General features: G+C 40.4%; 1 protein-coding gene across 2 annotated transcripts in view; it reads left to right on the top strand.

The window, feature by feature from the left end:
• DAAM2 (dishevelled associated activator of morphogenesis 2) overlaps window positions 1-16,546 on the top strand; it is a 203,397-nt gene that overhangs the window by 65,915 nt on the left and 120,936 nt on the right. The window lies entirely within an intron of this gene.

The raw sequence follows: 16,546 nt of genomic DNA, 5'->3' as shown, positions 1-16,546 counted from the left end.
TGCAGTAACAAGTTGTGAAGACCTTCTACAAATATGAGGAGTCTTTTTTTTGGCTGACTGACGCCCTGTCTGTGAATTTTTGTGCTGTGAGAACACATAATGAGTTTGCCTATGGGAAAATGTACTGGTATTTTTATTTGTAACACATCTCTTCTATGCATGGTTCTTTGTTCTGCAGTTTGGTTGTGTCTGTCGTGAGCAGACAGTGGCACAAGAGAGAATTTCTGCAATATTCTGTTGTCATGCAAGCAGTCTAGATCTGTACACAGGAGTAAATTCCCTGGACAATTACATACAGCTGTAAATGTTGGTAAGAGGACTTACCTGGTAAGAAGCCTTTTGGGTAATTTGACTCTTTGCTTCAGAAAGGTGGACTCTTTTCTGTGGTGCCCAGTGACAGTATGAGGCAGTGAGCATAAAGTGAAGCCCTAGGAACTCCATCTGAACACAAGGAACTTTTTCCTGTGGAGGTGTTTGAACACTGATCCCAAGCAATTTGCCCTGGCTGGCCCTACTTGAGAAAGGATGCTGGATAAGGCACTCCTGAGAGGCTCCTTTCAGCTGCTGAGATCAGTATTGCAGCATTTTCTTAGGAGCTGGCTACCTGCCTGGCCCAGCCTTATGTCGAAAGGAGCAGCAGGAGTCACGAGTATGTGTTCACATCTAGACTGGGAACCACTTCCTAGTGCTTTCCCTTTCTTCAGCTTCACTAGGTGTGTGGTGTGTGTCTCTTGGCTTTTGACCATGTGAAAATTTTCAGCATGTGGCTTCTGGGGCCAGGAAGTTGGGTCTTCCTCAAAAGGATTCTTGGTAGTACATACACATTGGTTCTAAATTTCCTCTTTAATCCCTCTTGCAGATGGCAACTCAATCTTTTTCTAAAATGGGATATTTTGACTGGTTATTTCACATTTTCTGTCTCTTCCTCTCTTTCTTTTTTCCCCTCTACCATTTGTTCAGAACTCATTTATCTGCTTCTGAATCAAAGGTGGGTAATGGCTCACCCAGACACTATCCTGCTCCAAGAGTTGTTTTGTTTGCCTCTTAAAGAAAACCTGCCATCTTAAAGAAAACTTGTCAGATCTTTATTGTTAATTTGGAAGCTGTTTGCACAGAAAAGCTCTTTATAAGTGTGCGAAAGAAGCACTGTCTTAAGAAAGACGGACACATAAATTTCCTTCAGTGAGGCTGAAGGCAATGTTTTATTTTTTTATCTTCTTTTCAACCTTCCCTTTCCCTCCCCCAACCCCATTTCTTCCATGTATTTCCTAGAAATTGGCCTCTACTATCTCGTAAAGAATGTGGATTTGTAAATTTTGATACCTTTCAGACACGGACAGAATAAAATGTGTTGTTTGGGATTTTAATGTCCTGATAATGGGAAAACATGGATTGAAGCATTGTAGCCTTGTGGGATGGGGCTCTGTGGGGGTTGTAATACTGGAAATAACCCTGACCTTTGTCTCATCTAACTCAGGCGTTGAGGACTCCAAGATGCTCCAGCTATACTGCTGAGCTTGTTCCAAAACTCTCAAGTTTCCATTCCACCAACTTCTGGATCTTAGGAGCTAAAGCAGTTAGTCACCTTAGCAGCCTTGTACAGATCCCCTCCCCACTTGGGAGTACTTGGGAAGCTGCACTGAAGAAGGAAGGTGGAACCCAGCTGAGCAGGAGAGGATTCACTTCAGAGGGATGTTCATACACATCATTATTCTTTCTGCGTGGGATAAATTCTATTTTCTTTAAGGAGTGTTGAGATGCAGGTGGTATGGAAAGGGAAAAAGAGACCTGAACCTTTGAGATGGACTTGTTTAAGGAAAATTTTAGCACTGTGACCCTAGTGGGGTTGTGCATCCAAAATGCTGGAGGAGAGCCATAAAACAAACCGGCATAAAATAAACTTGCTGTGCATGTTTTCATACTTACATCCCGAGCTACTTTTGGTGTGTTTATCAAAACATTGTGGGCTTTTGGGTCTGCCTGATGGTGGGAACAAGAATAAGGAAGTGAGAGAAATATATATATATAACTATATATGGACTGTAATAAAGCCTTATTTTAAGCCCTCTATCTTTAAATCTCCTCACTGAAGTGCTTGGCTAGAAGAAGATAGGAAAGTGTTGCAAAAACCTGTCTGTGCTCTCAATTCTCTAATAAAACTAGAGGAAGGGAATTTCTTCTATCTGAGTATTTTCAAGCTGGATTGCAAACCCTTTTGCTTTCTCTAGAGAGAACAGAGAACTTGAGCTAAGGTGGAATATTTTGCTACAATAGCAGTCAGTGAAGTTTGACAGAGCTGACAGGAGTCTGGTCTGAGGCTGATTCATTGTTTTCAGATAGCAAAGGAAGACTTCCATGGAAGTTGTGTATATTACTCTTTTAGAACTGCATTGGGGTTTTGGGACACATTTACTGTGAAGAATTATCTTGTACTGAAAGCTAGGGGTATGCTACCAAAAGAGTGAAAGAAGCTTAGAATTTTGACTCATATTTCAACAGCTGAAGTTAAAGTATATGTTCCACTGTTCAAAAGTGCTATCCATTTTTAACATGGTTATTCATGAGTTACTTGTGAGACCTCAACTGACCAGCCCAATAGGAGGACATTGTTTTACTATTCACCAGTAGTCTGGCAGTGCCTTGGGATAGGAATGCCTGCTTAATGTTTGTAGATGGCTGATGCTAAACATCTGACATGGCTGTTGAGCAGCTGCTGAATGTTAGTGTGCTGGCATTGTCTTATTTCCATGGGGTTGTCTCAGAAGTTACAGCAGCTGAGAACCAAAACTATAGCTAGTGGAGACAACCTACAAATAGAAGAAGGAGAATAACATAAAATGTTTCTTTGAAGCCATTTAAGAGGCATGCAGAACAGTGACATATCCCAATAACTCTTTTCATCACAGGGGTGGGGGAAAGTCTGCCTTCTCCTTTGTGTGTTGTGTTAGTTATCCCCTCCAGAGCCAGTGCTGCTTACCTACTGCTGCTCTGTGATAACGCTGGAAACCCACATGCAGGTCTTTGCTGGCAGTGGTAATGAGAGTGCAGAATGGAGGGAGCTGAAGGTTGTTGCAGAGCAGTCCATGATGCTCAGCTATGCACTCTGGCATGGGCTGGTCCAGGTGCAGAAGCTCTGCTCAGAGCTGAGTGAGAAAACCTTTTGCTTTGTGCACAGCTCTAGAGCAGCTTCTGCTTAGTGGTATTGGAAGCAGTGACAACTCTGCCCTCCATCTCTTTCTAATTTGAGGCAAACTGGTTGAGCTGTTACACAGAGCATGGAAAAGTACTCCTGCATATGGAAAATTTAAGGGAAAACATGGAAGTACAGATGAAACATATAACTACTACTTACATCTAGAATACATTGCTTTTCTGAATCTGTAGTCAGGAGACTTTCAGAGATAGGACTAAGGTTAAAAACTGGCCCCTACTGAAGTTTGTATATGACTTGGCATGCATGCCCCAGGAGTCAGGAAATGATGATTTAGATGCTCTGGATGCTTTGGATTGACTTTGCTAAATTCAGCTCAAAGGGCTTTGGAGGAAATAAAATATTTTGGGAGGCTAAAAAAAAAATAAATCTCAGGTGCCCGTCTGGCACAATTTCAATAAGGGCCATTTCACCAGAAATTAACGGAGTCTGAGGTCTGCTTGGAAGAGTTGATCTCTTGTTCTGTGAGGTTATGTGTTTCCATCAGAGTTAATAGGAGTCTGTTACACCCATGAAGAGGAAATTATATAGGGAGTGTATGTTGTTCACTCATCTGGGGAATGAAAGGCTCTTCTGAAGTCTCTGTAACCTAATTTGAATAGTATGTTCACCCTGAAATTACTGCCTCGATATGATGAACAGATTTTTGAGCATGCTTTCCAAAGTCCATCTGAAGAGAGGAATAAAATGTTTCTCTTTCTTCATTTTTTTCTTTTTTCTTTTACCCTTTTCTTTCTTTTTCTGCTGACTTTGCCTACATAAATATGATTTTTGAGGGATTCCTTAGCAAAAAATGTCTGAAATACTTTGCTCTACACTGTATAAACCCCTTAGTATCTGATTAGAAAGAGATTTCCTCTGGAGTAGCCTCAGCCTAAATATTTGAAGAGCTGAGTACAAAGACATGGGTTTATTTTCTTGACTGAACTATTGGCTTGTTGATCTGCTGGCATTGCTTCCGCACCAAGGTCCTTCCCCAGCATGCGACTTGCTATAGTACACCCACAAAGCACAGCATCCTTCCAGCTAGAAAACTGATCTTTCCTCTTGCCTTCTGCTCTGTTTCTTGTGATAAGTGGTTTCCCCTCTCTTCAGTTATTTAGTAACTCAAGCTCAAATTTTGGTCCTCAGAGGCACTCCCTCCAACCTAGAGATCTGCTTTCTTTGGTCCGGAGTGGTTGGTTAGACGCAGACAGAACTCATTTCCAAGCTCCTCTAAGTGTTGGTTTCTCTTTATCAAATGAACAAGGCAGAACTCCTTCTCTAGATGACTCCAGTCACAGCATTAAAGTGGGGGTTTGGGATCTTGTTTTGTTTTCATTTGGACATCCTCTTTCACACAGGGATTTCTGAGGTGCTATGAAAATAACTCCTTTTGAGGGCACTTCTACTATGAACAGCTTTCAGGGAAATGAATTTGGATGGTTGTATGCTGGGATCTGATGATTGTGAAGTGTTCACCATGTCATCACAATATTGCAATTAAAGCTGAGGTGAACTCTTAAGTGTAGGACTATTCTGGTAGATACAGAAAATGTGTCCTGCAATATTGATATGGATATAAAATGTGCTGTGGGAATTAAGAACAGTTAATTCTGCTATTAGTAGGCCCCGTAGGAGATGAATTGTTTCCTTATCATGCATGACCTCGTAAAAATGTAGAAAATTTTTGCCTGTGTTTGAGATCTCAGCATGAACAGGATAGTGTAAGACCTTGTGCACTCGCTCCTTTCTAAAGAACTGTTTTTTTTCTTGCAAACAAAACAACGTTCCTTAAAATTACTTCCCACACCAACTCCCTTCTCTAGATGTGCATTTCTTAATTTGTTTAATTCTGGGGTTATCCCAGTGGAGCTTTTTATGATTAATAGCTGATGACACTGTAAACCTAGCAGTATGAACATTTCCTGGGCAGTATCCATGCTTCTTACAGGCTATGTTTGACTGTTGTTAGGGTATGGACAGAGCAAGCGCTAGGGAAGAGTTCACCCAGAAGAGTATCTCATTGATATGGACTCAGTGTTTGCTTTATACATCTGCTAGTTTATCTTTTCAGGGGTTTGGAGATGGATACACTTCTCTGTACAATTTTATCTGTTTTAAGCATTCACTACTGTAGTGTGATAGACCCTTTGCTTGTAACATGAATGACTGGGAGAAGGGGAGGAAGTAAAACATGAGGATTCCATGGTATTAATTCCATTTTCATCTCAAATTTGCTGGTACAACAGCCAATAGTTAAAATTTAGTGATAGGATGTCAGCTCCTGTGCAAATCATTATATATAAGTTTTTCTTCTTGAAGTTGCCACCCAGACCAAATACCTAGTTGGTCTTGATTTTTCAGAGCTTCTGACATTTGCAGTTCTGTCTACTGGCAAAGGTTTTATGAAAATTGAGATTGCTTCCTTGTACAAACGGGTTTTTGGGCAGGAAAAGGGGCAAATGCTGCTGCTTGTTGTTACTGAAGAGATTTTGGTACTGGTTGGCTGTGGCTCTTCTTCAGTTAGTAGAAATTGGGAATAACAGCAATTTCAGCCTTTCTTGCAGTGGGACATGTTCTTGCATATGACCAGGGCAGCAGAGCCAAGACCTCAACTTGTACAAGTCAATGTATGACTTCTTACTGTGTTTATTTGTATGTATTCTATTCATAAATTTAAGATATAAAATAGACAAAAATTATTGATTTAACTAAGTTTTAAATACACCCTTTCCAAAGGGTGAGACAAAACAAACTGCAGCAAGTGATGATAAAACCCTGTACAGGCTATCGTATAAGTCAGTGCTATACAAAACTAGAGACAACAAGCAGTGATGTTGGTACATGTTCTGCAAAGACGTACATCACTGGACTTAATAATGTTTGCAGCCCTCAGGGGACAAACATGTTCCTTTCTCTGATAGAGAGGGTAGGTTTCTATTTGTATGCAATGGGCCTTCTTTAGAATCATGTCTGAGGACTATGAATCCAGATCAAGTAGTGTTTAGAAGCAGGTTGATTGTTTTGTTGAATTTTTAGAGGTTTTTTCCCAGTTGTGTGCAGCTGTGGCGGGGAGCTGAGGGAATTTTGTATTGCAATCTGGTTTTATGTGGAGTGTGCTCCAAGCTTTGTCAACAAGCTACAAGTAGGTTGGGTTCAGAAGCTGGAAGAACTTGCAGTATTTTCAGGCAGGCTGTTGACTTGCTGTAGACACTTAGAAGTCTGGAGATGACCACCCAAACTTTTGCTGCAGCTTCTCGGCAGTTTTCATTGGTTATCTGCGCATACATTTAAAAGTGACCTATCCTTGTGAAAGGACAGTGTGTTAGAGGTCAATTACAGTTCTAGGAAGTCTTCCCTAGATATACTTCAGAACTTAAATGTTTCTTAATCATGAACCTTAAAGGGCCTTGATGTGGACATGACGTCTTACCATGGGAATCTGGGAGACTAGAGCTAGCTATTGGCAGTTCAAAGATGGGAGGAGGGAAGGTTCACAGTTGGCACAGGCACCACACTCCTGTGTTTCGAAAGCTCTAGACCACATGGATAGGCACTGCTTTGTAGATAAGAACCTCACATTTGTGCAGTTCAAGGGAGGTCTCTCTGCCCCTCCTTTTACTGCATTATTTTCCACATAATGCTCTTGGCCAGAGCACCCATTGACCATGCAAGGAAGGTGGCTGGTTTTAGGTAGTGTTTCCTTCTCAGATCCTCATAACTGATCAGCGCCTGTGTCGCTCCAACATCAGTTCTATAGATTTTGATTGAAATACAGAGGAAGCCTTGTTCACTTTACTGCAATGAAACACTTGACAGCCCCAAGACCTAAAGCAGTGCATCACGCCTCTGAAACCAGCTTTCAGTGTTGGTGTAAAGTCTCCTCCTGAAAATATTGAAGCAGCCAGAAAATATATTTTATCTGGATGTCACTTAAAAATACACACAGAAGCAACCCAAAATCTTTGAGCAAAGCTCTTTCCAAATATCCATTCTTCATGAAGACATGTTAGGTTAAAAGTTCAGCAGTTTCACCAAGCTTCTGGCTTGGAGTTCAAACCTACTTGCGTAATGTTGAGGTTTCAGGGCATTGAACTCAGAGTATCCCTGGTCAGAATGTTGAAGAAAAATAAAAATGCTGGAATAAAATGCTGTATGTGACCTTTTCTTAACTTGATTTTCTACAGGGAATTTATTTTTGGTGCCAAATTGACAACTCTGCAATCTGAGTAGTTTAAAAAGTAGGTATGTAGAATCAATGACATTTTCACCCTGTCTGTGCCTTGACCTAGGGGAGCCATCTCCAAGATGGAGCAAGCATAAAAACCCTGAGACCCATTCCCTTTGTGAATGCATCAAGTACCTGTTTGTTTCACTTATGGATCACTAAAGAAGGTTTTTAATCATTGTCCACATCAGTGGCTTTTCAGTCTGTGGAATGGAACTGAGAGCCACCATTTTATTAGGTACAGGTTTGCAGGGACAGGTAGAAGCACACTGTGCTTTAGTTGGGGCACAGAGCAGGAAGGGCGGCAGCTCTGCAGCCTGGAACCTGGTTTTTCCAGGTGGCATCGATGAACACTACTTTTGAGAAGATTCAGTGCCATCCACAAAAACCAGGTGAAAATCCAAATGGTCTCTGTGTTGAGTTTTCCCCCAGTTATGTCCATTTGCTATAAAGACTGAATTGCTTTTTCCAGTGTGTGGCATTTAGAAAAACTTTACCGGTGCAGGTAATTGATTTACCTGTCAATAGTGAAGTCAGCACTGGTACACCTACATCTGTGGTTAGTTTTCAGTGGTTATAATCAAGGCATATTTCTACTGAAGTTAAGTTTTCAAGTCCCATAGTGGCCCTGATCAGAGTGTTAGAATGCAAATCAATTTTATAATGTTATGATGATATCAGACAGCGGATGAAATTTTGTTCTCCTAATTGTCTGAATAAGAAAACAGCATTTCACATGGAAATAAGGAGTTCGGGAGAATGTAATTGGACCTTTATTATTTGTTTGTTTTTGTTGGAGCACCCTGGCAGTTCTTACAGAGTATTTCTCTCTCAGTAGAGGCACTCTAATGCCCTCAGCTGCTTATTTTGTCTGGAAAATTCAAGCACCCAGGATAATGATGACAACAACGGCAACATTTTGACTCCCAAATCCCTTGGCAAAATAGTTACATCATGTCTGGAAATAATTGGGCAATGACAGAATGGAAAAATTATAATGACTCAAACAAGACAGGGACGCTCTTAGTAATGGGGTTTTGTGCGTTCATTCTTCTGAGCATGGCAGTACTGTTACTGGGAAACTCTGGGTTGACTTCCTTTGTAACTAAACGCCCCCTCTTTCCAATAGAAATATTGGAGAGATTTAAAGTTCCTAGATCAAGCTTTAGTACTAATCTAAAGTGCTAATGTGCTTTACTAGTATTCCTGATCTTATGGAATAGAGGATAGAGTGGGGCACCTTGTTCTACAGATCACTCAATCCTTGGCTTCTTTAACGATCAAAACTGTTGCTCTGGAATGTGGATGTTTGTTCCTTGGGACTTGCTCTTATTAGATAGAACTGACAGACATTACTGATTAGAGTCAGTGTCATACAATGACTTTAAAGGCATTTTATACCATAAGACCTGTAAAAGGTAGAGGAATTAATCTTCCTGTAGAGGAAAAGAGACGTCTTCTGCATTGAATCTGAAGAAGTGATGTGCTGGTCCTGGCTGTCAGTGTGTGTGTCTGCTTAATGGATATCAGCATGATCTATTTAATCTTCAGTCTATGATTTCTTATTTTGAATAAAAGCTTCATTTTGCACTCCAACTTCCATGCCACTTTTTTTTTCTGTGAAATTACATCACTGTGTTGTTCCCATCACCAAAAGAAAGTAAAGAAAATTGAGAGTCTAACTTGGGCTCTGCTGTTTAGGTCTGTATCTTCTAGAAAAGGAAGCTCAGACACACTCTATTGAGTAGCACAGACACAAACTGGAATTATAACCTTCACGGCTCTAGAATTACAGTATAATTTTGTAAAGCCTTAAAAATAATATTTTTAGGATCTGAATTATTTCAAAAGTAAAATCTGTGAATTGTAGAGAGTGTCTAAAAATCCTTGTTGCTTCATGGTCTTATCCTTAGTCAGAATTGTGTCTTGGGATACCATCTGTGGGGTTTTTGGGATTTTTTTCCTATGTTTTCTTTAATGCAGTGTATTTTCCATTGGCTCTTACAGCCACAGCAATTTGATGAACAGGGACATTATAAAACAACCCATCTAGTGAAGCTAATGCTGTGGTAGGGGAAATCACTGCATAAATTCCATTATTTTGTAAAGAATAAATTTATCCATGCTGGATTAGTGGACACTGCTAAATGCTGTCTCTACAGCAGCATCATTACTGGGGGGTGAGCCTGTTTTGGCCTGGCCAGCTTCCAGCCAGGTGATTACCTTTTTGCAGGCCTACTGCTTTTATTTCTGTTTGTTCACAGTCTATTTGACACTGTAAAATAACTGGTTTAAGCAGAAGAGTAAGACCCTACACCGGCGAACCTACAACCTCAGTGCCACAGCTAGGACAATAAAGTAAAATACAACCAAAATAAAACATATATGAAGTGTCATGCAGGCTTTGCAGCTTGTGTCATGCAGTAGGTGTCTCTTTAGAAGTATTTTTATCTTCAATATCTGCTTTAAAAAAAAGTTTTATAGTGTGATCATAGGAAGTGGCTACAGGAAGCCATTTCAGTTCTAACAGTTGTCATGAAAAAAATGAGGATATTGTAATGAAACAGTGAAATAGTAGAGAATAAAACTAAAACTGGTAGAAAAGGAAGGAAGGGAGAACTAAGACTACAAAGGAGCAGCTTTTTTTCTTAATAGAAGGGAATGAGTAATCTTTGGTGAGGTATATGAATGCAACACATGTGGTTCATGGTGAAGAAGACAGGAAAATTGATCTTGGTAGCAGTGACTTTCTGATTGAGAAGGAAGTGGAGGGTATGTGTAAATGTTACTGAAACTGCAGTGCTGCAACACCAGAGAACTTGGAAGTAACATGGGGAGGGGTAAGGAGAGAAGGACAGGACTCCACACTGCTTAATACAAACCAGTAAGGTTGGTTATATTTTTAGACAGTATGCACTCCTGTTTGTTCCACCACATGGTGGTTTGAATTGCTGGCAAGCATGGCTCAGTGAGGAATTGAAAAACTAGGATGTCAATCTGCAGTACAATCAGACACTGAGGAGATGAAGGACATACTTGTCCTGGATAAACAGTTAGGCTGTGAGTTTTACTTGTTGTGTTTGCAGTCTAAGCTGTGGTGATCATATCACCATTCAGAAATGTTAAAGATGCATAGACTTACTTGTATGTAAATGAGATGCTAGAATATAATTAAGACTCAGCATTTGGTGTCTAGGCGAACAGATTAGTTTTGACGGTGCACATTTCTGTGTGAAGTCATAGTTATAGGAAACTATGACACAGTGATAGTACTTTTGCAAAAATAAAATAACTCCTTAGCAGGTAAAAAAAATGAATGGCTTTTTTGGTCAGCTCAGTTAAGCATAGAAAATTATTAATTTGTACTTCATTGAAGAGTGAGAAACAAGGTGTAAATAAATACTTAGTTATTACTAACCAGATTCATGACACTGGCTTTTACTGCTTTGTTGCTCGCTTTGCTTTGTGTTTTGAACCTTGGCTGTTCTTTTAAAATAGTTTCCTTATGAATACAATTTGGATAGATTAATGATTAGGAGGAACACAAAGAACCTGCAGGTATATTTTTTCCTGCTTTCTTTTGTTTGGTTTTTTTTTTTAATTTTTCTGTAGAGTTATTTTTTCCCTTATTCTTAGGTGAAGGCGGAGAAAGTGTTGCAAATTAGTATTTCAGAAGAGAAGTTTCTTTCAGTTCTTTAGCTTTCTTTTTTTTTGTTGTTGTTGTGTGTTGATAAGTTGGTATAAGGTGAGACATGGTGGATTTGTGAGTATTAACAGACTAACATTAGTGGTCATTAGTCACCCAGCACATCCTGAGCATCCTTAAAGTATTAAAAATAAAGAGATTTTTGACAGACACGTTGCAGTAAGTAGGTTCATGGATATAGTTACACCTGACAGCCTTCAAATAGTCTGTGCCTTTTCCCTTATCTCAGGACTTATTTCTGAGGTAAATAAATGAATAAACATTAAATAAATAAATAAAAAATAGGAGAAAATCCTTAGGTCTGTGGAGTTCTTTGAAATTATAAAACCATTTCAGCTTTAATGGAAAGGTGTGTAAAACAACCAAGCAGTGAGTTTCTGGACTGTCTTGCAAAGTTCTCATAAGCACCAAGAGCTTTGCACTCTTGTTTCAATGTGTTGGGAGAAGGAAAATCCATGAACTGGCTTCAAAATGCACAGCATTATTTGAGCTGTCCTCTCTCCTGTGTTGGCAACTTAAGTGTGGGCCATGGCTGATTGGGATTGAGTAGCCATTGCTGCACAGGACCCTGCTCTTTTCCAGATCACATCCAGTAATCGGTTGATTTGTTTTGGTTCCAGTGCCTTCCAGTCCAACATAGCAAGCAAGTGTCCATGGATCTTCAGGAAGCTTCCCTGAAAAATAAGGTTTTAACTGTGGGGATTTTAAGTGGTCAGGGCTTTTTTTATTGCTGTTTTTTGCCCTGGAGACCAGGAGGCTCCTTAGTAGCATACCAAATCCAAACCAAAGGAGTTGGGTTATTATTACACGTGCAACAAACGGATTGCTTGTCTGCTTCCTTTCCCCATCCCCCCTGCTGCAATTGCCATATTGTGCATCTGACATCTGTCACATTACATGTGACATCCATGGAAAATTCCCATGGTAATTAAATCATGCCATGAAGCTCATCATTTCACCATCTGTGTACTGAAGAAGCAATGTGGTCCAGGGAACTGAGCATGGGATCAGTACGAAGCTCTTTCCCTTTATCCAGTGTCTACATTCAGGCATTTCATCATCAGTAAGTGATGATCTAGGGAGCTCTTTTGATTCCAGGAACTTCTCATGTTTTATTACTTAATGGTTGATAATCTGGAGTTTTAACTTGGATTTGGGGGTTGTGGGTGAGCTGGTTTGCGTTCTAAACAACTCTGACTTAAGATTTCTTTCTACATCAGTGATCACACGTTACATATATATGTTTTATCCTGCTACAGACAAAGATAGATAAATTAGAGGGAAATGAAAATTATTAAGTTTATTTCCTTTTTGTTAGCATAAGCTAGTGTGGGCAGTGATTCTTCATCATATGTTTAGTCCCATGCTCCCCACTTAGGTGAGAGCTATGGCTACATCCACTGGCATCGTGTGTCTGTTGATGATCAGTAGAGATACAGCTCTGAAAGTGTTTACCATTAATGCTTCCTTATGCTGTGAACTATGTGAACTATTTTTTCATGACTGTGTGTTTAGTTACCCACTGAGTTCTCTTTCTTCCATTTTTCCAGAGGTAGTGATACAAAGGTGATTTTCCCTGTTTTAGTTACGGTTATGCTCTGGCTGTTAAGTGTGTTGAAGGACAGAACAGTGAGATAAAATCTACAATAATCAGCTGTCTTGCACAGGGGAGCTGCTGGGAGATCAGTTGCTTCAGGTGTCTTTTAGTGGAACATTGCTTATTTAGCATATGTTGGCATGAAAATTACAATCTCTGAGATGAGAATGAAGAGTGAGGCTTATGAAGCAATTCAGAGAGCAATTGAAAGAGGATCCTTGTGTACAGTTAGCATGGATCTGATCCCATGTGGCTAAAACTTCTGATAAGGGTTGGAAAAATTGCATTAGCTAAATTATGTTTGGTTACTGGGCCAAATGGTTTAGAAATGAACACGTACACCCTGTCAGAGGAAGAGGACGTTGTTATAAATAGGCCTTGGGCAGAGTTCCAGGCTGTGACTCCTGACCTGAGCTGAACCACAGATGGGGCTGGGAAGCAGGAGAGGGATTGCTATGAGAAGCGGGTGTGTGGTTAGCTGCTGAAATGACAGCAACTTGTTTGTGTTGTGCAAAAGGGCAAAACAGTAGAACTGAGAAGAGCTGTGGGAGGGAGTTATGTGTAATAGTGGGATTCTCTCCAGAGAGAGATTTCCTATTGATTCTCGCTGGGGGTGTATATATATAGAAATACGTAATTGCACATGTTTCATTTTTATTTGCCTGAAGTTGAGGGGCAATAGAACCTTTATTAGAACAAAATCCCCCACTTCTTGTTATTTTCATAAATTTTTATGTCAGCTTTGCTGTCAGTTGCCACTCAGAAAAATGGAAGTTGCTCTTTTCTTAATTTTCTTTGTCTCCCACCCTCCTCATTCTTTGGAAGCACATTTTTCCCGGATTTGATTCTTGAGAAAGGAAAGGCAAAAAAGAGAGAAAGGAAAGGAAAAGTTTATTAACTTGGAGGTAATTAGAAAATGTTTATTTTGTTGATCCCCAACAAAGTTGTAATTAGTTATTAAATAGCGTAAACGGTGCAACTTACAGGATTCTGAAGGACATCTACTTTACTGGCAGGTTTAATTTTAGAGAGACAGTGCTCCAACTTAGAAATTTCTTTCATTCATTCCTTCAGTGATTTGATTCTAAAATACCTGTGCTGGATTCCTCTGTAGTAGTCCTCAATTGTTCGTATTTTGAAAGCATTTGGACACCTCACCTATCCACACAATTACAGTGTGAAAGCAATACACAAGTGTTATTTTACCCCTCTATGTTAGTATGAATTTCATGCCAGCTGGCTATAGATGTACCTGGACAATGCCAGTGTTAAAGAGTATGAGTTGTGCAATGGAATGATGCTTTGCAAAAGTGAGCTTATTGTCCATGTGAGCTCTGCATACTTTTGCAGGGTAGTAAAAATTAAGCAGCCTTGAGTTTCACAAGTGTGGATCCCAAAGAACTGCAGATTCTGTAAAAAAATCACAGTAACAAACATCAGCTTGTGTATTTCTCAGCATTACGGATGAGGAAAGCCTGGAGACTGACAACCTCTTAGATGAACCTGCTTAAGAGTAAAGCCAAGTAATGAAATTCCAGTGCAGGACAACTTGTGGTAGCCAGACCAGGGCTGTACTTACCCTGTAGAAAATGTTGAGCTTCACATCCATTCACATAGTTTTCATTTCCTGCTAAGGTACCTCTTTTGGCAAAGTTTCTACCGGAGTCTTGACCTGAGCTCATGAAGGAGGTCATTATGGTCCTATCATTCCAATGGCTCAGCCAGTTTTTTCAAGGAGGATTCATTGTCCATGCCCCAGAGAATGCTGGTCCTTTGATGGTTGGTGGGGAAGCCTTTAGACAGTGGGCCAGAGCTTGGTTGCAACTGAATTGATGCAAGTGTAGTTGTATTGCATGTAAATCAAGTTTGTCTCATTGAATTCAGTTCCTTCCAAAAGAGAGTTTTGTCAAACTAATTGGTTTTAATCTCAGCCATGACCAGGTTGCCATAAAGGGCATTGCACTTGGAATAATAATACTTGAGAAGATGGTCTGTAGTGTACAAGTTTAATTTCTGAGGCTCTATTGTGAAATCTTTTAGCAGCTGAATCTCTCAAGTGTCCACTACTGAGAGGAAACACAAATTGCCATGCACATCATTGTGATAGATTTGAGGGCATTTTGATTTTGCTGACTGAAGCTGTGTCAATGACCAGTTCAGTTTTAAGTTGACCTTTGGCATCTCCTAGTGAGAACCCAATGTTTTTATGAATGGGCTTTTGAAGCCAGCAACATCCTGCTCTAGTGAATCTTGCTGGGACATAACACCCCTTGCAGAGCTGGCATGGACAGCAAAGCGAAGTGGCATGCCAGAAGACAGTACTTTTTACCAGCTTGCTTTTTTTCAGCTGCCTGAGAGTTGCAGCTGATGCCCCTCCAATGCATAAGAGAATGTGCTGGATATACTAATCCCAGCATAGAGTAGGGCAGGTGATTCCTGCCAAGCACACAGTGCCATAAGGATAGACGTTTGGATGCTTTGGACATTTTTTTGGCTGTTGTTCGTTGCTTAGGTTTTGTTTTGTGTTTTTTTGTTTGTTTTTTTTTTAAGTGAGCATGCCTATTTCTGCGCAAAACATCCCTGGAGAGCTGGCTGTGCTCTGTATGTTAAGTCCCACTATGCAACTGCTGTCCCGAAGGTGCTTTTCCTTGCACAGCTGCTCAGTCTCTATGAAAGCTCAAAGCAGCCTTGTTCTGGCGAGCAAACAGACCAAAGTATTGTAGGGCAGGTTAGGGCAGCAGCTGCTCTGATGACAAAGCTCAGCTGTGTTGTTGCTGATACAGCATCCAGCATCCTGTGGTTTGGTTCACCTGCCACCTCCCTCCTGCTCCCCTGCCCTGTGCCCAGGGAGACCAGCTTCACAACAAGCTTTAATTATTTACTCTCTAAGGATATGGCTTATTCTGCAGATTAAGTGAAAAAGTGAAGTCCTTAAAAATATAACACAAATAAGCCCCTGAGCTGTCAAACAACAAGTCCCTTAAAAGGGCAAAATATGTGGCTCTCTGTGCACTGCACAGATCCCTCCTTTCAAACTGCTGGCAGGAGACTTCCTGTTTGGATGGGCTGCTCACAAGCGGTGTTGTGTGGTAGTGAAATCAGTCACTTCCCAGCTTCTCCTTCAGCCTCCTTCTGCCTCCCTTTCAAGCCAGGTTCTGTCAAGATGGGATCTGGCAGCTGAAATGTAAATCTAAAGACATGCATTAGCACTGTGCTGTTTCTTCCCTGAATACACAAAGCAGTCCAAAGTACTTACATGTGTTTGAAAATGGGATGGGCAAAATGGTCCTACAGTGATAGTCCTGGCCATGAAGGAATAAGTGAATGTTTGGTGGTCTGGCTCTGCAGTGGGGGGAGATTGATGCCTGCTTCATTTTTTCATTGTTCATTTTATTTTGATCAGATGGGATACTTTTGGAAGGTTCTTCTATGTGTTGTGGGTAAATTCTCCCATACATGCTTTTTTCCTTCTGGTAGTCTCTTTCCTTTATTGTAGTAGTGAGAAAAAGGCCAATATCAGCATTCTGTGGTAGCATTCAGCCTTGGCTACTGAGCATTGCTGACAAATCTACCTGCTGGGAAATTCCACACTGACTTTGTAGAATCTTTTTTTCAGAAAAACTGGGAGAAGCAATTCTACACTGCCTTGGAAGAACATGTTAATACCATATGAAAGCCTAGCTACCTTATCTAGCTTGAGTGTTTATTTTGTTCTTTTGGGTATCAGATCCTTCTGTCCTCTTCCATCTGTTACTCCAGTGACAGCCATTGTAACTGCACAGAGCTGCACAGATTCAACTGTCTTTTTTAACATCTAATGTC

This window comes from Geospiza fortis, unplaced genomic scaffold (assembly GCF_000277835.1).
Source record: "Geospiza fortis unplaced genomic scaffold, GeoFor_1.0 scaffold41, whole genome shotgun sequence".
NCBI classification, from domain to species: domain Eukaryota; kingdom Metazoa; phylum Chordata; class Aves; order Passeriformes; family Thraupidae; genus Geospiza; species Geospiza fortis.
This window is presented reverse-complemented; position numbering and strand designations above follow the sequence as displayed.